A 25314-nucleotide genomic window follows, 5' to 3' on the forward strand; every position below is an offset into this window, starting at 1 on the left:
AAGCTGCTAATCTTTCTGAAGGGGCAAGCTGGTACAATAGTGAGAGGCACTGCCTCCCCCACAGGGGGATTCTTTGGGATCACTTCCAGCTCTTTCGTGAGCTGTCCAAGTCATCAACCACAGATGTTGCCATGCCTGGGTCTCACTCTGTGGAGAAGCCCAAAGAGCACCAAGTTTTTGTTTTCGTTTTTGTTTTGTTTTGTTTTGTTTTGTGAATGGCTGCATGGTACATGCTCCTGAGATGTCAGTTTATCTCCAGTCATTGATCTTGTGGGGTTGAATATTTTCTCAGAGTTTCCACCTGGTCTTCCCTATTTTTACTAGTTATCATTAATGAATGGTCCCACTGGGATCCAGCCAGAGCGTGACATTATCTGGGACCAGGGTGGAGTTCTAACCTGTGGCATCCACTCGGGAGATTTGGGTTAGCAAAATCCAAGGGGTATTTTTGTCCTTTGTTTTGGTCAGGTCTTTGTTTGTTTGTTTCCTTGTTTGGTTAAGGGATTATCCTTTTGAAGTCACATTGAAATTCCCAATCCCAAAAGAAAGCAGCCTGGCTGGGATCCCTGGGATCCCTAAACTCACAGCCTTTCCTTCCTGCTGCAGTCCCCAGGGGTATTGCTGTGGCCTCCTCCCAGCCTTTGCTCAGCTGCCTTGCCCCATCCTGCAGCTGGCTCGGGAGACAAGGGCAGCTTGCAAGCGGTGAAGCCTCTTATCAAAATCCACTTCCTGCCCCGCCTCTCCTGACCCTGCATACCACAGCCCTTCCCCAGCTAGCTGGGCCACCAATGCAGAAACCACAATACTAGCAACCTTTTCATGAAGATCTCCAAAGACAAGGTTCCCTGAGAGCCCAGATTCTTCTCCTTCCATACTGTCCTCTTCTCCGGGGGACCTCACAGGCTGTTCACATAGTCTAGCCACTGAAAAATACGAGGAAAGGTAGTTAAAACCAGAAGGAAGGAGAAAACTGGGAAGTTAGAGGATTTCTGCTAGACAGGTGACTTGCCCGTCTCCACTAAGACCTGACTGTGCTAATCTTCAACAAAGATCTAGGCAGAGACAGAGTTAAAAGACAGGCCACTTACAGCTGTGGGTGTCTATGCATTTGTCTAAGTCATCCCTGTGTGGAGTGCTATGTAGGCTGGACGTCTCTAGCTGGGTTTGTGTACTGAAGGGCTGAGGACCAAGGGCCAGGGGCCTAGCACTAGACCTGCCCAGCTGTGTTCAGCAGACCTGTGTTCCAGGCCCCCATTCCCTTTCTACACCTGGAGCACCCTGGTTCTAACCTTCTCCAGGCCTGTGCCTATGCTGGCCTCTCTGCCTCCTGCCCCAGCTTGCTGTGTGGTCCCAGCCCTCTGCCACAGAAGAGCCAGGGAGGGAGGGATGGGCCTACATGTTTACAGTCAAGCATAACTGAACCTTTATTTTAAATAAATAAAACTTTTTAGCCCGTTTTTTACTTCCCTTTCCTTTCAAAGAGCAGTTTTCTCCCTCCTCCTCCTCCTCCTCCTCTTCCTCCTCCTCCTCCTCCCCCCTCATGGGTGAACCTTTATCTTTGGGGCCACCCAGTGAGGGGCCATCAGAAGGAGGAGGAGTGGAGTCCAGGCAGGACCCCCACCCCCATGCTGAGTATCTCCTCAGGCAAGAAAGTCTCTCCCTCTTCCTCTTCCTTTTCCTCTCCCACAGAGTTCTGGGGTGTGAATTTGTGGATTTGGGATGCTCATGCCTCAGGACCAGAGACTAAACAGGAAACCCAGGTTCCACAGCAGCGTGCTGTCCATCCGTTCTCCCAGCTATACCCAGTCTCCCCCCATCCCACTACAAAACTGCCATCTGTCTGCCCGTCACTTTGGCTGTCATTTCTCTGTCTCCCTATTAGGCACATATCCATCTGCCCTCCCCCGGGACAATTGGCTCTGAATCTCCCTTTGCATTGTCATAATCCATCTCCCCCGTGAGATGTTCCATCTGCCTGTCACTCCACTGGGCTGTCATTCCAATCCTCTTGATCATCTTTTTTTTTTTTTTTTTTTTTTTTTTTTTGCCCATCTGTCTTACCCCACTGGGCATATTTTTGCCCATCTGGCTTCCTGACTGGGGTGAGCAATGGTAGGTCTCTGAGGTATGGGAACAATTGGGATCTGTCCTGGTCTTGATCCCAGCAACGTTATTAGTAGCAGCCATTAATTAGATGTCAGCTGTGCACTATACACTTTACAGACGTCACATCTCTTGAATCTCCCCATTTACCCATGCACAAAACCAAGACGCAGAAGGGATGCCAGCCCTTCTCATGGCAGGAGCAGGGTGCCAAGCAGTTCTACCCATGGGGAATGAAGGTGAGCACACGGCCTCCCTCCCTACCCTCCCCCCTTTTAGCCCAGGAAGAGGGGTTCCCTCTCCTGTGGTTTCTCTGCACATTTAATTTACACTCTGCTGGATATTTTCAGACTGAAGAAGTTCCCTCCCTTCCCTGGCTCTGCACACATACATACATACATACATACACACACACACACACACACACACACACACACACACACTCGAAGGAAGAAAAAGCACCCAGATGTGAGAGCAATTTGAAGGTCTTTGGGGGTGGGGGTGACGTTAAATAAACATCCAATGGTATTCTTTCTGCAAAGTGATCCATTTTCATGGCACCCAGGAGTTCGTCCAAGGGTCTCTGGATCACTGGGGAAAAGTGTGGCGTGTGTTTTGGCTCCACGGTCCTTCCATTGACCACAAAGAACTAATTCTTCCAATTAATGAAATCAGCACCACTGGTGGAGATGTGCTGACAAATTATTTTCCAGACAAATCTATTTACACCAACAGTGAGGTTGATTGGCCTGAGGATTTGGGGGCTATGAGGTGGGGGGGGATCTCCCTCAAGCCAGAGACACTGAGGTCATTCATGGTGGCTGGGATGTTGGCCACTGCCTCTAGGGACATGTCTCACTGCCCGGAGCCATGGAGGCTGGGCTGGGTTGTGTGTTAAAGGGACTGACTCTCAATGCGCTTCTGTATGGCCCTGCCGGGTCCTCAGCACCCCACCCCCTACTACCCCAGGCAAGTCTCCTTCAGGGCTTGGTCTGAAGGGCTTATTCAGCCTTTAGGATTCCCTGATGGGAAGTTAAAAAAAGATACAGACTGATGCTTCTGTGGGCTTGTGGAAAAGCGCGGGGGTGGGGGGGGTGGGGGGGGGCCTGGAGACGGGAAGGGAAACCTAAAGCCACAGGGAAGAGCATAGCCAAAAGAAGAGGGGTCAGGCTAGAAGCCCTGGAGGATCAGATGGAGCCTGGGGGGGATGTCTCTGGAGAATGAGAACAAGAGAGGGAGTGTAGGAGGCCAAAAGGAGGCCCCAGACAGAGGGAAAGACCCCAACTGAGAGGCAGATAAGTCAAAAGAAATATGCGACTCTAGCTCTCTGGTGATATTTCTTGTAAGTTGATATTAGCAACATTTTGCATCCCCTGAACAAACTGGGCAGCTATTAAAAATAAAACTTAAAAAAAGAAAAAGAAAAAAGATCCAGAGTGTTCTAAATGCCCAGGCCTGGGTTGAACCAGGACATGTTCACAGGATTGGTCCAACCCCTAGGCAATATTGGATCCCTTTTCTCATCACTAGAAAATGAGGCCTGTTGCTATGGACAGTCCCAGAGGAGGGCGGAAAGAGCAGGTTCTTACTCAATGCCAGTGAAGAGACAACCATCGGGGGCCCCTGAGGTAAGTTACACCTGTTAAGTACCTCTATGGTTGCTGTTTGCTAGACCCTGAATAAATCCAGATGCTACAATCTGCTGGTTACAAGGTAGATCTTAAGGAGCCAAAACCCCAAACACATCCTTAACTAAGCATTTTGTGCTAGTGGGACAGTGAATCTGGACTATCAGTTTGATGGGATTTAGACTTACCTAGAAGGTTCACTGAAGAAAATGCACTCGGGACAGCAAGCTCAGCAGTAGCATAAGGCACTCTTTGCTTCCGGACTGCAAATGCAAAGGAACCAGCTTCCTCCTGCTTCTACTGCCATGACCATACCCTCAAGCTATGAGCCAGACAAAACCTTCCTTAAGTTTCCTGGAGCAATGAGAAAAGTAACCAATACAAATACCACCACCATCTTTCTGAAGCTCTACTTCTGCACTTAGATTGCATCTGTGGAGCCCTTTGTACCAAATAAAGATGCACACCTTGGAGACTTGCAGGAGAGCAGGATGCTCTGGAGCCCAGGAGCACTGAGTGCATGGTCAGCATTAACCACCTTGGCATCACAGTGGCACATATTGTGGCCAGCTGCCAACAAACCTCAATGTCCCTTCTTTTTCCTTTTCCTTTTTTGAGACAGGGTCTCTCACCAGAGTTTGTACTAAGGGCCTTGTGCTTTCAAGGCATACACTTTACCAACTAAGCTATCTCACCAGAGATAGAGAGAGAGAAGTGTGTATGTAAGTAAGTATGTATGTATATGTATTGAATTCCTATATTCCAAGAAATGGAAATAAAAATGTAAACAAAAACATATCTGTTGTCATAACGACTATAATACACAGAGATAGTACCCATAATACTCAGTGAGTGTCCAGTGAATTTTAACTAATATGGTGCCTCATCGCTTCCACCACATTTCTGTAATGCCATACTCTGCTTCATGCTTCTATAAAGGTACATAGGGCTGGGCGTTGGTGGCGGACGCCTTTAATCCCAGCACTCAGGAGGCAGAGGCAGGTGGATCTCTGTGAGTTCGAGGCCATCCTGGTCTACAGAGCTAGTTCCAGGACAGCCTCCAAAACAACACAGAGAAACCCTGTCTGGAAAAAAGAAAAAAAAAAAGTACACTGGTGTTTGAGTTACTTTTCTCAAATATGTGACAAAGCAACTAAAGGTTTATATTGGCTCATGTGGTGAGGGAAGCCATGGCTCAGCTGGCAACATTGTGTCTGCAGGAGCCTGCTGCAGCTGGTACCATTGTGTCTGCAGTCAGGAAGCGCTAAGAGACCGATGCTGGTCCTCAGTTCCACTTTCTCTTACAAAGTCCAGGACCAGAAACCATGGGACTGTGCTGCCCCCATTTAAGATGGATCTTTCTGTATCAATCAACATGATCGACACAATCTCCCTCACCGGCTTGCTCACAGGTTTTCCTAGGCAGTTCTAAATCCACTCAGGATGACAAGGAGTAATTTTAATATTTTATGTTAATCAGTCATTCACTGTGTATGTGTGTGTACGTGTTGGGCTCGTGCACACACTCGCGCACACACATCGCATTCAGATCAGTTCTCTCCTTTCATCATGTGGGTCTGCAGGATTGAACTCAGATCTTCAGGCTTGGCAGCAAGCACATTTACCACCACGCCATACCTGACATTCAGTATTAACTGTCGCCTGGTACAAAGCCTGGAATATGAAGCATGTACTTCATAAGTGAGTGTTTAATTAAATTATCCAAAGAGCAATTTTTTATTGCACTGAAAGTCAAAATTAGTTTCTATAAAGCCCACAGCTACCCAATGTGACACAGACTTCCCAATATTCTATTTTATGTCCATCTTCTTATAATCATCATTTATACATTTAACCAGTGATTGTTGCTGTTTTTTTTTCTAATAATTGCTGGCTAAAGATCCTGTCCCTTCTATATTATTTCTATGCTGTGCTTTCCTTGTACCCTGTCCCTGTCCCTGTCCCCATCCCCTTCCCTGTCTTTGTCCCTTATTCACCTCTAAACACTCTGTACTTCCTTTTGGCGTCTTTAAAAATAATCTCAATATAGTCATAATGGGTATTTATTCTATTTTTAACTTGTACATATAAAAATTCCTTTTTGCTTTTTGGTGCAATGTCTCATGTAGCCCAGGTTAACCCTAAAGCTTACTACAAAACCAAGGATGACTTCCTGCCTCTACCTGAGACTACAGGTGCTGTGACATTAAACATACTAACCCACACCTGATTTAACAACTATGCATAGTTAGCCATGTCATTAACATTCTCCTTTTAAAAGTCTCATTCTGAAGTCAGGCAATAATGGTTCACACCTTGCATCCCACCACTCAGGAGGCAGAGACAGGCAGATCTCTACATTTGAAGCCAGCCTGATCTACAGAGCAAGCTCCAGGACAGCCAAGGCTACACAGAGAAACCTCGTCTCCAACCCCCCCCCCAAAAAAACTCTCTTCTATGTCCCTGCATTGCCTAGGATTTCTAGTCAGGATGACGTGATTCTGTCACAACTAGGTAGAAATATAGTTATATTTGCCCAATTCTGTCTTCTCAATCCTATACCCCAGGGATTCCTCACAAACAGACTCAGCTCTCCCACTGACTAAGCTTCTCAATGCTACCTCTCTTAAAAAGGCTGCCTTGAGCTGGCTGAACAGTTCACTTTCCTAGGATTTATGAAGTCCTGGGTTCAATCTCCAGTCCAATGAACAACCTCTTTCTAGTTAAATCCTAGTAGATAGCGAAATAAATACATAAATGGAGTTTGTTCAAGATTGATGATCTTTCTAGAGTCTAGCTGCCTTGTGCTCTGATGGTCCCTGACATGTAATATTGTTTCCTTCAGAGTCAATTATGCTAATTTTTATTACTATCAATAAACATTTTAATTACACTATTTTTTAAAATTCTCCATCAATAAGCACTTTTAATTTCCTTTCCAAGCCCCATGCAGTGACCTGGTATGACGCAGATGGGATTCTAATATTGTCTCGTTCCCATGGCTCTCTCTCCCATGCATAATTTGTATGTCTCCATCTTTTCCTTATCCAGAGCAACATATTATTGCTTGGTGCAACCAAGTTCCCTCCACCACAGCAGAAAAAACAAAAAAGACTTTCCCCTCATCTTGCCCCCTCACCCTAGTTTTAAGAAAGGAAGGAAGACAATTGAAACTATTTGTTTGGATTTTAAGGAACTAGAGAGAGAGAGAGAGAGCCAGAACCAAGGGCAGGTGGGAATGTGATCTACATGGGAAATCTCTTAGAAGACACCTGTCCCTCAGTGGTCTTTGTCTCTGAGGCCCGGGAAGGGACAGCCTCAAGAGAGCAGCTCCCTGTTAGAAAGCAGGCCAGCAAGGACAGGGAGCTTTGTCTGGGGAGTGGCGGGGAGGGAGGACAACTGGTGAACTCTGAAGCATAAGGAGCAGGGGCAAAGATTCTAGTTTGCACTAGACGTCTGGAAACTCTATATTGCCCCAAGTATCAGTTACTTCCCAGACTTGACCCTGCCCGGCTTGGATGGCCACAGCAGCAAGGCAGGCCTCTCCTGTGAAATGCTTGCTGTACCTCTGGATGAATGAACCCTAAGAAAATGTGCATCACAGTCTCCTAGAAAAGGAAATTTTACCTGGGAGAAGGACACAAGAATCATCAAGATAGGACATCAGGATGACAAAAATACCATGTATGCCCTGGCCCAGGAACGGATGTGGTTGAAACAGTCCCCACCAAACAGCTGCTGTGGGCCTCTTTTCCAGAGAGCTTACCCTATATGCTGTTTTACTATCAAGCATACTTGATAATGAAGCATCAAAATATGAGAAACCTTCAGGTCTTCATTCTTTTTATATCAATGGGGAATTTCAGATTCACAGGACCATAACATATCTGGGTAAGGGTCTCTCTCTGAATTCACTCAGAGCCTGCCATCACTCTGAACCTCTCCCCAAGCCTTCATTGTAGACTCAGCATTCAGTATGAACCTACCAATGCACTTACCACAAAGCTAAGCGCTTGGGATAGGCGTGGCACAAAACTTGGTGCTAAATTGAAGGACTTCATTTTTTTTTTGATAGGGAACATTGAAGTATGAATTACTAAGAATAACAGCTACCGCATACTGAATCTTTTGATGTGGGCAAGGGGGAGGGAGGGTGTTACTAGGGATTAACACAGGCACATGACCACACAGACTTTGCAAGAGGTAGGTAAAGCCCCCTACCTCTGAGCATGTTATATCCCTAGCTCTTAGTTTTTGTTTTGCACCAAAGGAACTCACTCTACAGCCCAAGGAGGTCTTGAACTTGCGGTGCACCTGGCTTAGTCTTCTGACTAGGTAGGGTTGCAGTTTGCATGTTTTGGAAAAGCATTAGACAAGTGCTCATGGTAGCTGGCCTCCCAGAAAGCCACCAAAGATCCCTACCCCCTGGTATTCATGTGCTCCTATGGAGCCCTTCTACACTGATTAACGCTGACATGTGTAACTAATAGGATTTGTGAAGATGAGGATGTGTAACTTCTGAAGCCGGGATGTAAATGACAGGACGGCTTCTACCTTGCTCTCTCCTTTGCCTCATTCACTCTAGAGGAACAGGGCTTCTGTGTGGTAAAGACTCTGCAGAAGCCTTGCCTGTGGGGTGGTCCTGTGGGGGGAGGAACTGAAACCTCTTTGTTACAAATGTGAGCTTGTCTCCCACGGGCTCCTGTTTTGAACATGTTTTCCATTCCGTTCGGGAAGATGCGGTACTTCTGGGAAGTGGGGTCCAGCTGGTGGAAGCAGGCCTTCTGGGAAGGTTCTACTCCCCCCCTCGGACCCCCACGCTGGCTTTTCTCTACTTCCTGGTCCACAATGATGTGAACAAGCCCCCACCACAACCTCCCGCCATTGCAAACTGGGCTGCTCAGCCAAGTCTTCCCTACCACGATGGGAGAAAACCCTCTGAAACTAAACCAAAGTAAATATTGGGTCATTTTTACCAGGTATTTTAGCCACAGTGATGTGAAGGCTATCCAGCTCCGCCCCCTGCTTGCAGCCAGGCGAGGAGGCCGATTTAGAATCAGAGACTTGCCTTGTAAAGCCTGTAGCCCTTTCCAAGATCTAACCTGCAGCTCCATGAGAAATCTCAAACCCAGACTACCCGGCTAAGCTGCTCCCAGATTCCTGACCCATAGAAACTGCATGACACAGTGTTTATTGCTAGTTTAGACCACTAAATTGTAGGGTAATTTGTTATGCAGCCCTGGATAATGAATGCAGTTCCCTGCCAAATAAACCCTGCACCAGTAGGGTTGGGTGTCTATTACTGTCCTAACCCTATAGATGAGGGAAAACTTCGAAGCCCGTGTGTCCTTCAAGTCCACATAATAAAATGGTTTTAGTAGATGTCAACGAGGGAACCACAGTGGGAGAAGTCGGAAACTAGAGTTGAGGAGGGGATGAGGGAAGGGTGCCTAGAGGAGGGAAAACCTGAGGTGAAAATGACGGGAAAACAGTGACCAGCTAGAAGATGGATTCCAGAAGCCTGGGGTGTCCGAAATTTGGAAGAACCAAAGCCTTGCGCCACGCCCGGGGGGGGGGGGGGGGGGGGGCGGGAAGATGGTGGCTGTAACCCACAGTTTACTTCGCCACCACAGGATCCCCAGATTCACTGTAACTACCTCTTCCGCACACTGTGGCCCCGTCCCCCACTCCAGACTAACCCACATTCGACAACGCCACCTGTTGTTATCTAGGACAGTGCCTCACAGACCCAGTTCCCCCACAAACCCGAGGGGGGTTCTGCAGGAAACCATTCGACCTCATCCCTCACCTCCTTTCTTCTGCAGCACATTTGTCTCTCTCCTCTCTTTAGCCCGGCTCCCAGAACGCACATGGGGCAATTCAGGAGACCAAGCTTATTGCCGGTCTTTGGGACGACAGCCTTGCAGATGCACTGGTGGACGGCAATCGGAAAAGCATAGTGTGGAGGGTCAGTAGTTGCTGTAATAACTATACCCAAATGCTACTAACCATGACTGGAGTCCAGGTCTACAGCCGTCTGGATAGCCACTTGCTCTGGCCTCCTGCAACCCTCACACCTGGACATCAATTTTTTATTTTGAGTCAACAACTCAAGTGGAGATGTAGAAAGGAAATTTACCCGATTTCCTGATGGCCACCACTGGGATAGCTTAGCAACTGTGCAAACTGGCAGAAATGAGAATTGCCGACCCTCGGGAAACCAGCATGATGCCAAGGCATAGGGGCACACACCTATCATCCCCGCACTCAGGAAGCTGGGACAGAAGACTCAGGAGTTCAAGCCAAGCCTGGGTTGCAAAGGAAGAGTCTGTCTCGAAAGAAAATAAAAGAGGCTAGCATGAAGTGCTTCTTCGCTATAGTTGTAAAAGTAACCACACAAATGCATCATAGAGATTTCTGGCTCAGTGGTCATTGTAAAAGGGGAAGATATTGAAGAGTGCTGGCCTAAGGTGAGCTTTAAAATAAAAGAGGGAACAGAACATGCAGTGTGCACTCATCTGGCTTTCTGCGGCGCAGCGGGAGGGGGAGGGGCCACTTGAAGGTTTACGGCTGAGACTCAACAGCCTTGCCACCCCCTAGGGCTGTATTTAGTAACTTGCACTCTACTCCATTAACTGCGCTTGGGTTCCAAGCCCTCCTCCCAGCCCTCCCAGCTCCGACCCGCCCCCACCTCCGAACTGAGCCGAGAGCCCTTAGAAGGTAATGAGAACGCTGAGAGCTTGGAGTCCTGGAAGAGCTTGGAAAGGAAAGCTCCGAGAGTCTCTCCCTGCGAGGCCCTATCCTTGCTGATAACGCTGAGAGCAGAGCGAGCTGACAAGTGATTGGAAACAGGAGTTCCCAGACCCTTTAACCCTTCCCTGCCTTGGCCCAGTGTGCAGACTCCCAGAAGGCTTTCAGATCCACTGCTTTGCAGTTGCCCCGACCTTTCTGTCTAGCTCCCTTTGTCCTGGTGGGTCCCTCTAAGCTGTCTTCCTGCCTTGAACAGCGTCGCCACCCCCCCCCCACCCCGTTACACTCTGCTCCTCCGACAGTCCGGCTACGCCTCAAGTCAGAAACTCACCCTCGGTCCAGACTGTCTGTCCCAAGCTCACTTAACCAGCCAACCAGGTGGCACTAGTCCTGCTTTGTACTTGGGGGTGAGGAGGGGATCCTGGAAAGAGAGACCTCAGGTTCAGTTCCAGTGACCTATACCAGAGCTGCTATCCCTCCCTGCTGCCTGTGGAGGTCTGCAAGCCAGATCTTCCTTTGCTGAGTTGTCCCAAAGACCCTCCACACACCCAGTGTTGCTGGTACACAGCCAAGCATCCTAAAGGACTAGGGATCTGTCTCCCTGAAGTGACCCACACAGCTGAAGCTGAGAGCCAAACAGTTCTGTTTACCGTAGGAAGGCTTTAGGGAGAAGCCCAGCTTACTAGCCACAGTAATTAAAAGAAGCTTCCTCCGGTGGAACGGAATTCAGATAAACTGCCATTATCATGCAAAGCAGCTTTGCACCTAAACACGAAGTTAAATGAAATCTTTAATCTCCACTGGCTACTTCTGACCCCTTCCCTCCTCCTCTGAGCCCTTTCTCCTCAACACCTGCCTACTTCAAGATTCCATGAAAACAAATAGCCAATGCGCTTACAGAGCTCACCAAAACTTGGGGGTGGCGGTGAGGGTAGGGTCTGGTTGCTGTGTCTTTCTTGGGTGTCAGCTCCCTGTGGCTCAGACAATCCTGACCGAGGAAGCCGAGTGCCACCCATGGGGTGATGCTGGTGGTGGTGTCTCTGGCCGGAGCAATGGTAGCCATGGCGAGAAATGGAGTAGACAAGGCTTTGAGAAGTGGCGGCTACCCTGTACCACCCACTGACCCAGGCCTGTCTTTAGGACACTGGGGCTCATTTACAACCTGAATCTTGTCCTGAAAATCGTTGGCTGGCCAGGTCCCTGGGCAGTGCACTGCAGCTCTAACAGGCTTGGATGAAAGACCTTGGTGTTCAACCACAGGTAGTTAAGAATAGACAACAAGGCATGGTGGCGCATGCCTTTAATCCCAGCATCCGGGAGGCAGAGGCAGGTGGATCTCTGTGAGTTTGAGGCCAGCCTGGTCTACAGAGCAAGTTCCAGACAGCCAAGGATACACAGAGAAACCCTGTCTTGCAAAGCCAAAAAAAAAAAAAAAAAAAAAAAAAGACAGCAAATTGGCATGCCTGTGGGTGTCCCCATGTCTCAGGCTGCGCTGGACACTGCTGGTAACTTCAGGAGGAATGCTAAGCTTGTTTAGTGGGACAGAGCCTGCTGAGAAACGTCCACAGCTGTGGAGCTGAGGTTGTCTGCTGTAGGCAAACAGAGGTGAGAGTTAAGGATGAGTGAGATGAACGGCGTGCCCTGGCAGGGGTGACAGAGAGCAAGCAAGTAGCAGGAGTGCCTTGTGCAGGACAGGAAAAGAGGAAATTACATGCAGAATACCATGAGTGCGTTCCCCCCTTAATTTTCACCTTGTAAAATTTCCCACCAGAGGAAAACCGTGATGGGGAGATGGAGGGGCTTCCTCAAAGCCACACACCCCCATGATTGGCAGAGGCCAGCCAGCCTTCCTGAAAAATAGATGCTTTTTTTCTGCGAAACCAAAGACCAGCAGCTGGAGTGATCATGTCGGGAGGGGGAGGGTTAACCATTCAAGGGCATTATTCTTCATCTTATTGCAAAGTCAAACTCTCTCTTGTTCCTCCTGCAGCCAGAATAGATGAGGGACCCAACCTTGAAGATGCAGGGCAAGAGAGATGAACTTGAGGAGGCCTTAGGGCAGAGGAGTCCTGGAGGAAATTTCTTTAAAAAACAAAAACCAAAACAAAACAAAACAAAAAAGCATGATGGGGGAAGGGACGTCTGTAAGTCATATAACAAACACCAGACCTCTCCCTTTTATACCTCATTCCTTGGGTGGGGGCCAGCAGAGGAGCCATGTCTTTTGGGAAATGGTGAAACTCAAATCACCGTGAACCCTGCACTTTCTCTGTGAGCTGGGTGGACTTGCTGAGCCTGGAGAACAAACACGCGCACCTTCTTTAGCGGAAGCTCTATTTCTGGAAATATGATTCTCTGGATTCGGGAAACCCTTGTTTCTTGGGAGAGTTCCTATTTCTTGGCACTGAGGTTTATTTTTGTTGTCATTGGTTTTGTTTTGTTTGCTTCAAAAGGTAGGAGCCTGTGGGGCGGTGCCAATAAATCTTAGGAATAAATGTGTAAACTGGGCATGGTTACAGCAGTACATTACCCAGGTCTAGGGGATGCCCAAACTTTTCAGTCCCGAGCCCTTAGCTGGCTCTCTCAGTCTAAACCTGTGGCAGCCACCCTACTCTGAAGCCAGGTGTTTCCAGGGATCATCCTCTAGGAGAGAGGTCCAACTGTCTTGACATCTCGTAGACAATACAGGAGGGAAGAGGCCTGAGTGCCAAGGCTAATGTGATAGATGCGGGTTAAGGCACTGGGATTTGGAACAAGAACTGTGACAGAGCTCTTTGTCTTTCTTACAGGAAAAAAAAAAAAAACCAGAAAAACGTTTTAAAAGACAGTCTCAGTCGTCTCCAGAAGCCCACTAGAAGCAGATGGCATGTCAACAGGTCCCACAGGCCCTAGACCTGGGGGGCTTATTGGAACGTAATTACTCTAAGTGCTGGCTATTAGGATGAAAAGGCAGGAATGCAATTATGGAAGGAGCAGTGAGCTTTCATTGATTAACCTGTTCTGTCTGATCCCATTCCCCACAGGGCTGAGTTTAGGAGGCCCTGTGTCCTGCCCTGTGCCCTTGGGCTATGAGGAAAGAAAACAGCCACTGTGGACAGTGAATATGAAAACTAAGGTTCACAAGGCCCATGGACCCCTGAGACTGCCTAGGAAATACAAAATGTGCATCTTTTCCTTTTATTTTTGTGTGTATGAGTGAGTGTCTTATGTATGTATGTATGTATATCATTTGGGTGCCTGGTGGTGCCTGTGGAGATCAGAAAAACGTGTCAGGTCCCCTGGAACTGGAGTTACAGACTTGTGAGTCACCAACCATGTGAGTGCCAGGAACAGAACCCTGGTCCTCTTCAGGAGCAGTGAGTGCCTTAGTGACTGAGCCATCCTCCCACCACCTCCCAAAACGTGAACTTTCCAAGAGGCTCTCCACGCTTACCACTTGCCCCCAAAGAGTTAAAAAAAAAAAAAAGCAAACCAACAACCAGATTAGCTGGAATAACTATTGAGAAGCTTTGCTAGGAGAAACTTCTAGAAGTCTCTTCACTCCAAGTGGTCGCCATCCGCTCGGGTCAATTCCAGATCTACAAATTTCAAGCAAATTGTTAGGCACCACGTTTCTTTCATTTATAAAAAGAAAAGTTTTAAAACACCTGCCTACATCCTGGGGTTGTAGGAGAAGTCAATGACATTAAAAACTGCAGATCTCCTCACCCAACAGCTATCCCTTAGCAAATTTCCAATAAATGGGAACCATGTTGACAACAATCAGCAGCTCTGCTCCTGACAAAGTGTAATTCACACTCGTACTCCACAGGTGTACCTCTACCTGTGTGTAGAGGCCAGAGATCAATAGCCAGGTGTTTTCCACACTCACTCTCCTTCAGATTTTTTTTTTGGCCAGATACCTCAGAGAACCTGGAGCTCATCACCAGTTAGCCAGCAAGCACCTAGGATCATCCTGTCTCCTCCGCTCCCACACTGAGATTGCAAGAGTGTGTTGCCACACCCAGTTTTTGCTTGTATGCAAGGAATGAAACCCAGGTTCTCATGTGTGCACCCATGGCAAGCACTTTCACCAACTGAGCCATCTCTGGGTTTGAATCTGAACCATCACCAACTGTCACCGCAGGAAAAGTTTCTGGCACTTTTAGTCACCAAAACCTTATTGCTTGTTGAGATAACACAACCAAGATGCTTAGCTCAGATGGGCTCCTGCATCCCAACAGTCTCTAGAAGGACTCATCTGAGGCCTTGAATCAGCTGAATGAACAGGGAAAGACTAAGAAAGCAAAACTCTCTCTTCTATCTCTCTTATGTCCCCCCATACCCTAGGAGGTCTCCTCCCTCAAAACCCACAGGCCTTCAGGAGTCCAGGCCCTTATACTTCAGTCTTCTTTCTCCAATGTACTCCCTGCAGCCCCAGACCCTGCCTCTAAGACAAAGCTTCCTCCAGTCCAAGGTCAGTTGGGTGCATCCCAACTTCACCAGGGACTTCCAGAGCCAAGAGCCATGGGAGGATCATTATTCCTCTGTTCCCAGGCAGGAATGAACACCCTAATGCGGAGAGGAGGAGCTGGGTCTCGGCTGTACAGTCCCTGTTTATTCATCAATCATTCATTTATTCATTAATCATTCATCCTCCCCGCCCCCATCAATCATTTATCCGCTTACTTATTCATTCAGTTTGTACCTGTCTCTTGCTTTGGTGGCCACAGATGTTGGTCTGTTCTTGCTTTGATCTGTCCTCGTCCCCGTGGCTGCTGCACCATAGAAACTTTCTGATGTACCTTGTAGCGTACCTGGCTGAAAGAGGCTCCCTCCTTCCGTGGGGCCCCAATTAACCAAAGAGACAACGGAGAGCTGCCACACCCACCCAACCACAAGGCGCTTTCTGGCTTTCTGTTGCAAGATGCAAGGTTCATTCAGTATAGCGGATGGCGGGAGAGATGAGGGGATTGCAGAGGAGCGCCTGTTGCCACAGTGAGGATAATGGTGAGGCGTGCCTCCCTGCGCATCAGCTCCGGTTATTTATAAAACCCTTACTCTGGTTTTCCTGGTAGGTAAGAGGCTACAGAAGAATCTAAATTCCTAGGTCCGGCTGTGAGGCCTGAGTCCAGAGAACACAGTACAGTGGAGCCCAGAGCTTCAGTTTTAGTACCTAAGCTCTTGGTTCTCTGACAAGTTGCCCAGATTCCATGCACCCCGCTGAACCTGGCCCCCAACAGTCCATTACCAGCCAACAGCCAGCAACCTTTTAGTACAGGTCAGACACATTCTGCCCATTCGGAAGCCCACCCTGACTTTCCATCCGCTCACACAGAAGCCAAGGCCCGCTTGATACGGTCTCCCTTGTCCCCTGCTCATCTCCTCTCAGCAGCCCTGTCATCATCCTCCCTTACCTAGACAGATACACTCTTGCCTTGGGGCTTATTTGGGAGGCCTTCCCCCGGGAACACTCAGCCCTGGGTTACTTCTGGAAATGGTTTGCTCTCTCACCTTTAAATTTTGGCTCAGTTGACACCTTTTCCCAAGAGCCCACCTTGCCCCACCACACTTACAACAGCAAGCCACAGGCACACATGTGGGACACTCTCGGCCCCCCAATTCCTTGACACTCATCGCCTTCACCGTGCAATTCTCTCATGCCTTCTGTCTCTGCCTGCTAGAGTGTAAGTCCAGGAGTGCAGAGAACCGAATCCGTCTCCCTCTCAGATATGCCGGAAGCCTGCGTGTATGAACGCCTGGTTACATCATAGGCTCTGGTCAGTCATTCCACGCATGGAATGGAAGACAGGCACTGAGAAGCCCTGAGTTGCTGAGTTTTGGGGTTTCCTCCGGTAGAATTTAGGAAGCCCACAGTAGCCTCTGTCTCTCAACTATGCTAAAGAGAAAGGAGCCAGGCAAGTTGTCTGCTGCCAGCCCCTCTCTGGGAGGGAAGGTAGGCAGTAGTGTGGGCGGGGATTGTGTTAACTCAAGATGCCAGTTCCATGCTGCTCTGGGGCTGGCCAGCACTCTGGATGTCATTAGCTGATTTGTTCTGCTCTGCAGAATGTACTTTTCATATTTAGGCAGAAAAAACAGCTTTCGATCCTCGTGCCCTTTCTTCTGTGAGCTGTAGCACATGGCCTGCTTATGAATTAATCCTCTAAAGAGCATGTTCATTATTCTAATTTAATTGTGTTTCATTTCAGAAAATAACTAAACCCAGCGCGGAATAAACTCCAACACTGATCGGTTTTCAAGAAGTTAACCTAAGACAAAATACTGCTAGAGGGCTGCAGCAATTTGGAATCATTAAAGGGAACCCATGTAAATAATAAAAACAAAACTAAAATGCAGAATTAAATTAAGGAATAGGAAATTAAATTTGTGAATCTAATCTGAAATTGAGGCCTCATATGCATAGGCTTGCCCTGACTTGGCGATCAGGAGCACTCATGTGGGAGATCCTACACAGGGTCGGAGGGCAGAGACGTGATGTCTCCTCCTGAGTGACAGTGCCATTGGGAAGACCCTATAGGATCCCCTCCAGCAAGCATGACAGCTGCATTGCAGCAGCAATGTCTGGGTGACCTATGCAGAGCTCCAGGTACTCGGGAAGGTAGATCACTTGCAGCTCAGATCGCACTGTTACCAGGAGGAGGATGCTAGAAATAAGATGAATAAGCTCAATGTGGTCTTGGGACCGAGCTGCTGGATGCAGGGAAGCCTCTCCAGCCCTGCTCTACCTTGGCCCCTGGCATCTTCCTACAGGTGACCCAGTTCAATTGAAATCAAACGATTCGCCTTTTTCTGGGCAGTGGTGCCCAAACAGGGTTCTGACCTCTCAATAGGCACTGAGGAGATCTTAGCTCTCAATAGAAGAAACCCATGCTCCTGCAGGCAGTCTTCCTGGGGCAGTCATCACAACAGGTCAGGCCTTCAGCAGCAGGAGAGAGTGGTAGGGTACAGAGAGAACAGGCTTCTAAATGTTATGGTGTACTGAAGACAGAAGTTTCTGTTCTGCCTGGTCCCACAGCCATTTAGTCCCAAATAAATACACTGAGGCTTATATTAATTATAGACTGTTTGACCGATGGCTCAGGCTTCTTACTGGCTATCTCTCTCTTAATTATTAATCCATTTCTACTAAACTATGTATTTCCATGAGGCTGTGGCGTACCCATAATGCGACAGCATGTTACTCCTTTAGTGGCTACATGGTCTCTCTGTCTCTCTCTGTGTCTCTGTCTCTGTCTCTGTCTCTCTCTGTCTCTGTCTCTGTCTCTGTCTCTGTCTCTCTCTCTCTCTCTCTCTCTCTCTCTCTCTCTCTCTCTCTCTTCCTGCCTTCCTCAGCCCTGCCTATACTTCCTGCCTGGCTACTAAGCAATCAGCATTTATTCATTGACCAATAGGAGAAACATATATACACAGAATACAGAAGGGCATCCCCCATCATCTCCTCTTCTCTGTCTAAATAAAAAGAAAGGTTTTAACTTTAACATAGCTAAATTATATATAACAAAACAGTTATCAAGCAAGAACTATAGTCAACAAAATTTAATCCATTAACATTTGGTAAAATTTAAAGAGATATTCTATTATCTATCCTATCTTTGTGTGTCCAAAGTTTTATATGTGACTTATCTTTTATGATAACTAAGGCAAACCATGACCATAACCATCTGTCTTCAACTCCATCAAAGACCTCAGGAGTATAATATATAAACTCTAGAACTGACAGAGCTAGCATGTGGCTCAGGCTTCATCACAGATTTTTTTAAAGGTTTATTTATTTGTTATGTATACAGTGTTCTGCCTACATGTATCCCTGCAGGCCAGAAGAGGACACCAGATCTCATTACAGATGGTTGTGAGCCACCATGTGGGTGCTGGGAATTGAACTCAGGACCTTTGGAAGAGCAGGCAGTGCTCTTAACCTCTGAGCCATCTCTCCAGCCCCCATCACAGATTTTTCCAGGAGTATTTAGGCCCTCAGTCTAGAACAGTCACCCTCACCCCAACCATAAAATCATTTTGTTGTTACTTTATAACTGTAATTTTGCAACTGTTAAGAAAATATCTGATATGCAGAAGGGGTCACGACCCACAGGATGAGAACCACTCTAGAGTGTTTCTCTCTCTTTCCAGTCTTCCAAGTCAAACAGACCAGTCTGGAGTTACAGGTCTTCCTCCAGCTTGGAACTGGAAGTTGGACAGTCTCCAGCTTCCCAAGTTTCAGTCTTTCCTTGTGTGACAATTGTGACTCTTGCCTCTTCCATAGTCATTAAGAATGAATGGAGCAAAGTTGTGGCACAGAGTTAGCCCATGGACTTATCCACACATACTCTGCATGCACACACCTGTACACACGTGCATATGATGGGCTCATTTTTTTCCCACAGAAGGCCTTAGGCGGTGTTTTCCGTGAATAACAAGTACAGGGAAAGGCCAGTCAATTTCTTTCTTTGATTCCCAAAAGTCAACAACTAAACAGATAACCTATCTAAGGGTTTGGGGAAAGCTTTCTATTACCATTTTCATTTTAGGTCAACCTCGATAAATTTACACCTCAGAATAGAGGCTTTGTTTTGTGACAAGAAAGAATACAAACCAGAGAAGGATAAAAGGAAAAAAAGGAGGAAGAGGGGAGAAAAAAAGAAGGAAAAGGGGAGGGAAGGACAGAGTCACTTTTCTTTTATCGTGTGTGTGTGTGTGTGTGTGTATCTGTGTATTTGTGTGTGTGCTTGTTTGTGTGTCTGTGTGTGTGTTTGTATCTGTGTATGTCTCTGTGTGTATCTTTGTGTATGTGTGTGTATCTGTGTGTGTTTGTTTGTTTGTGTCTGTATGTATATATAAGTCTGTGTGTATGTGTGTGTGTGTATATATATAAGCCTGTGTGTGTGTATGTGTGTGTGTGTGTGTGTGTGTGTACATGTATATAACTGATCATGTGGAATGTAGAGGTTGACATCAGGTGTCTTCCTCAATTACTTCTGTACTCTGTATTCTGAGGCAGGGCCTCTCACTGGGACCTGTGGCTCACCAACTCCACTAGACTGGTTGGCCAACAAGCTCCAGGGCTCCTCCTGTCTCTGCCTGGCTGGTGCAATGAAATTGAAGGAACGTGCTGGCACACCCAGCTTTATGTGAGTGCTGAGGCTTGGCATAGACCCTCATACTTATGCAGCAAGTACTTTTCCCCCTCAACCATCAATTCAGGACCCTGGAGTCGCTTTTCCTTGTTTACTTTGCATGCTAAAGTCTTGACCAAGGAACTGATGAACATAATTTAGGTTGCCCAAATGTTGATTCCTCCATTGATTTACAGCTGTCACACTTTAAACTGTCAGCCATGGGGATAAGAAATGTGAAAAAGAATTAAAAGTCCTCCTAAATTCCTTGGCCATCTCTTCCGAGCTCAGTCTTGTTCATTCCTCTGCCTGTTATGGATTGAAGCACCATGATGTTCAGCCAATCTCAGAACAAAACAAAAACACCAGAGAAACCATGAATGTGGATCCCAAAACCCTCTTTCTCTGAAAGAGGAAGTGGGAAAGAGTGAGTGGGGGGTCAAACCCTGGCCTAAGACATCAAGGAGAAGAAGGGAGGGACCTAGAGGGAGGACCTAGGTATAGGGAGGTAGACTTACACCTAGATCCAGAGGTGAACATTGGAAGACCACCCCAAAGGTTGGTTTAAGAATACATCACTGATATCCCAGCATGGTGACAGCACTCACAGCGTCCTAGCATTCAGTGGGCTGAAGTAAGAGGACTGCAAGCTGAGGGCTAATCTGAGCTACATACTGTTACTGGAGTTTCCTTGTCCCACCAGGTCTGTAGCCAACCTTCAGCCCCAGATGCTATGTCAATTATTAAAGTGTTGGCCGATGGCTAGGGCTTCTTACTGGCTACCTCTCTCATAATTACTAACACATAACTACTAATCTACTCATTTCTACATGGCCTTATCTTACCAGAGAATGCCTGGCACATCCTATCCTCCCAGTCTCTACATGGTATCTCTCTCCAGTGGGCTCTCTCCCCCTACCTTAAGAATTCTCCTCAGTCTCCTAGTCCCGCATATCTTCTTGCTCTATTAGCCAAACAGTGTTTCATTCATCAACCAATAAGAGAAACATATATATACAGAAGGACATCCCCCATCAACATAGTAAGACCCTGCAGAGATGGGGTGGGTATGGAATCCCTATTGACACATATTTAATCTGTAAAATAGCCACGTGAGAAGGCATTGCTCCCATTCTACAGCTGAGAAAATCAAGGTGGGAGAGCCCCAGCACAGTGGCTGCCACAGTGGAGTTAGAACACAGTTAGCATTCACGTTGAGCCTCTTACCCACCATGTGGCACTTCCTGGTTGTCCCTAGCTCCCCCTGATCGCAAACCTGTCCATAGGGACCCTAAACACAGGCCACATGGAAAAGTGCCTTCCCAAAGCTTTCATTGAGTCACATCTGGAAAACAGCCTGCTCTTTCCAAAATGCTTTACTGCCTTCCTCTCTGGGTCCTAGGGAGCAGAGTAGCTGAGTGGGCACGGTCATCCTTGCCTTTAGGGCAAAGGCTGTGGCCTGGGTTCTGTGGGCTGTATGGCTTATCAACAAGACCGTGCTTGATTGTGTTTCACGGATCAGCTACTCACCGCCTGTGATGGTAACACCGGCTTGGCATCCAGTAGGACGTTCTAGGAGGAAACAGCCTTGCCAGGGCACAGGTACCAGCTTAAATGCCAGGGCACAGTTTTAAGATGCACATCTGCAGAGATGAAAACAGAAGTGGTTTTTCCCCGTGTATCTGTATTATTAGATTTGACCTCCCATCGAAACAGCAAAGAAAGAGTGGAAAATTAAAGGTGATTTGATATTAGCCTCCCATTCATATTAGAAAAAAGTAACCACTCTTGCGGTTTTCCTCACAGAGGTGTCTTTATTCATTTGACATGCCTTTAATAACTAATTCTAGTTGTCTGGTTGCCAAGAAAGATTTCCTACGGGCTGACTTGAAAGTGACTCGGAACTCTTTGCATGCCCGGCTTCAAATGATCCCAGAACAGCAAACATTCAGCTTGCCTCCAGACTTCTGAAGTGTGGGAATAACATGAAAGACGGAATAGGAATGGTTCTGCGGGCTGCTGTGAGAGAGTGTCTGGCAGGGACCGGAGCTCCATGGACCAGGCATAGTGAGATTTGGAAATAATCTCATGAATTTGATCCGGGGACTCGACCAAACCAAATGATTTATTTCAAGAAAATAAATTTACTTTGGGGCCAGAACAATCCAGGTCAGCCATAAATGGACTGTGCTTTTCTTTTTTCTGTGTAGACCTGGGGAGGGCAGAGAAACAGAGGGAAAGGTACTCTTATGGCTCTCACAGAACCCATCATAAATAACCACAGCAGTGATATTTGTTCAGCTACAAATGCCAAGCTGGGCAGATGCACACTGATCTCATTTGGCCCCTCGCAGCAACCTTATCCATTAGGTGACAGCCATTGTTCCCATTTCACAGATGACAAACAGCCTCTGAGACTGTAAGTTGCTGTTCTGCAGGCACATTTCTGTAGCCGTGGTCTCTTACTGGTTCATGGGGTAATTCTCTCTTCCTCCCAGGCGCAGGTGAGAGGGCATTTCCAATGTTTCCTTGAAGTTATGTACAGCCAGAAGATTCAATACTGCTCCAAAGATAGATGGAAACAAGGCCCCATAAAGCCTCCCTACCTACAATTCTCTTTCCCCACTCAGCGGTTGAATGGAGGGGGTCCCCAGGGTCAAAGAGAGGCTAGGATCTGGATGCAGGAATACGGGATCTTCACTAACTGTCTTAAGTAGAGCCCTCCTTCATAGACCTGCATCAATGGGTGATTTGCCACAAAAACAATCACGGACTGTTTGAAAACCCCTGAAGCATGGTTGCTGTTTCCAGCTGAAGGCTAAACTAATAAAATCTAAATGCTATTTCTGAATGCAAGGATTCTAAGTTCATGCTTCTCCTTGTTTAGTTTTGTTTTGGCTGTCTCTACTAGCTATGCAATTGCATTCCTGTTTTGTCTTTTTTTTTTTTTTAATTCTGGTTAAGGTTATGCATACTATCTCATGGCTAATCCACCCTCATGATAGATAGGGCTCTGTAGCTAAGTTGTCCCTTGTGTAGACTCATCTAATAAGTGACCAGGGTCTCCAACTTTGACCCTCCCTTCCTCAGCCAGTGCTCTGGTCTAGGTTTCATTGTTCCTAGCCTGGTTTTCTCATGGTACCTTCCAAATTTATCTTGTCCCTGCCTGGCCATCATGCCATTGCCTTCAAAAGAACCTTCCTGAAATAACCTTGGTCCCTGCATCTTCTCACTAGTCCCCTGTGTAGGAAGTCTATCAATAGGAAACATACAGATACCCTTTGACAAGTGATTTCGTGTCTGTGAATTCATAGACATTGGTGCAAAATGATTGACACACAGTGACATTCACTACACCGCTGTTCTCAAGTAGCAGACGACCGCAAACACTAAACACCCATGGTAGAACTTTATTAATTGCACTGTGGAGCTCAATGCATTATACTCAGGACATCTAACATCTGAGGTTAAGTAAACCAGGTGAGCTACAATCGGGCATATAACATACTAAAGGAGTGACAGATATCGGATCATATAGTCATATGTTTGCAAAGACTGTCTCTCTCCAATGCACAACAAACTGGGGACAGCAGATGCTTCCGGGAAGGGAAGTGGATGCCTAGGGATCAGAGGACACTTGTTTGAAGAGTTCACTCTATGCAGGTTATGACTTTAAAACACTGAAATAAAACCCTGCTTCCCAGTGCTTACTTGGTAAAACCCAAATCCCTTAGAGTGAAAGAGCTCCACATTCTGGCTCCAACATGTTTATCCTGCTGCTCTCTCAGTCGGCACCATTCTCTGAACATTCCTTATGCCTGCTCTCTTCTCTGGGCCTTTGTTCCGGTCTCTCCCCTCCCCTGGAAAGTCCCATCCAGGATCAGCAGAAACTAATCTCTTCCAGTTACCTCTTTGTAACCGTGTGTGATGGCTCTTTATTCTGTTCTCTGCCTGAAGAGTGGGTGTCTTTCTTTCCTACAAGATGGCATGATGTCTTACACAAACTGCTCCGAATATGCCTGCGTCTTGAGCCAATTGTAATGCTACCTATCTCAGTGACTGCTCCTGGGGGGTGGGGGTGGCTAGAAACAGGGAGAGGAAAGGGCACATGCGTTTCTCTTTGAGAAGGATGGGTTCCCCAGTCTGCCCCATCAAGACGAAGACAAGCTAAAGAGTACAGCCCAGCCTGGGACATCCCGGAAGAGCGGGCATCTCCCTGTGCTCCACCTCCCAGGCCACCCCTTTAGGCCAAAGACCGGTCAAGCCAGTGCCATTTGTCCTGCCAAAAACCCAGCACAGACACGAGTCAGGTGGACTGCTGGTGTTTCCTGGGGAGAAAGACATCCATTGCCCTGGACCACAGTCTGGGGTTTAAACTCAGTTGTCACAATTATTTGAAGCCTATTAAGTTTATTTATGTTCCAAAGCAGGTCCACTAGAGAAGGACCATCATAGTCGTAAATATCAGGCCTGCTGTTCTCCAGACACAGCTGGCCTATGGCCCCTCCCCTTCCCCTTCCAGACTCTGCAAGGCTTTTGCTAAGGGGCAACACACGCTTCTGCACTTTGGTGGGCTGAGGATGTGTTCAAGTGAGGTCCAAATACCCTGGAAGGCAGTGACAGTCTCCCCCCTGACCTGCCCCTGTCATATACAAAAGATTCAGGAACCACGCCTTACAGGCTTTCTCCTAAGACATCCATGGTGTCCTGGCTGGCCATTGGAACCCACAGAACTAGTGTGTCTTCCAGTTCAGGACTAGCTGTCCTGATTTTGTGTCTGCTGAAGATGCCTCAGAGTTCTTGGCTGGATAACTGTTTCATCATTTTACCCTTCCTCCCAGTATTTCCCAAAGTATATCCCTTGTGTGGCAACCTTGTAGGATTTAAAAAAAAGAGAGAGAGATCTTGTGGTCCAAAAGTTTTCAAAACACTGACTCCTAGACCATCCTCAGAGGATAGTCAAATTTCACATTTGCATATCAAAGGCCTCAAGTCCTACAATGAAGAGACATGTTCCCAGCTTTCTCAAACATGTTTTCTCCTTTTTTAGTGACATTTACAAATGTCCCTTGGCAGGAGTGTTACACAGGACACATTTGGACAAAAGCTGCCTTTAGAATCCTGTGTATCCCCATGGCTGCCTGAGGCCTGACTTAGCATGGGATGGGGATCATTTCTCTAACTCTCTCCTGTCAACACACACACCTTCTAGTTCTCAAGTGTTGAGCAGCCCAGGAGTAGACTCTCTCTCTCTCTCTCTCTCTCTCTCTCTCTCTCTCTCTCTCTCTCTCTCTCTCTCTCTCTCTCTCTCTCTCTCTCCTGTCTCTCTCTGTATGTGTGTGTGTCTGTCTGTCTGTCTCTCTCTCTCTCCCTCTCTCTCTGTGTATCTCTCTCTCTCTCTCTCTCTCTCTCTCTCTCTCTCTCTCTCTCTCTCTCTCTCTCTCTCTCTCTCTCTCTCTCTCTGCTGGCTCTTTCCTTCTCTGCTTTGTCCTGGGAAGAAACTAGCAGAAGGAAGGCACAACCGCCTTGACATTGACCCTCGGAGCCCATCCTCCACCCGCCTAGAGTTTGACCCTCTCAGTCCCTGACCACTGCTTCCTTTAATTCTTACTGTCTGTGCAGGCTAGTTTTATGTTAACTTGACACAAGTTCACATCATGTGAGAGGAGGGAATCTCAGTTGAGAAATGCCTCCATAAGATTGGGCTGTAGGCAACACTGTAG

The sequence above is a fragment of the Mesocricetus auratus genome, unplaced genomic scaffold (genome assembly GCF_017639785.1).
Source record: "Mesocricetus auratus isolate SY011 unplaced genomic scaffold, BCM_Maur_2.0 Super-Scaffold_100676, whole genome shotgun sequence".
NCBI classification, from domain to species: domain Eukaryota; kingdom Metazoa; phylum Chordata; class Mammalia; order Rodentia; family Cricetidae; genus Mesocricetus; species Mesocricetus auratus.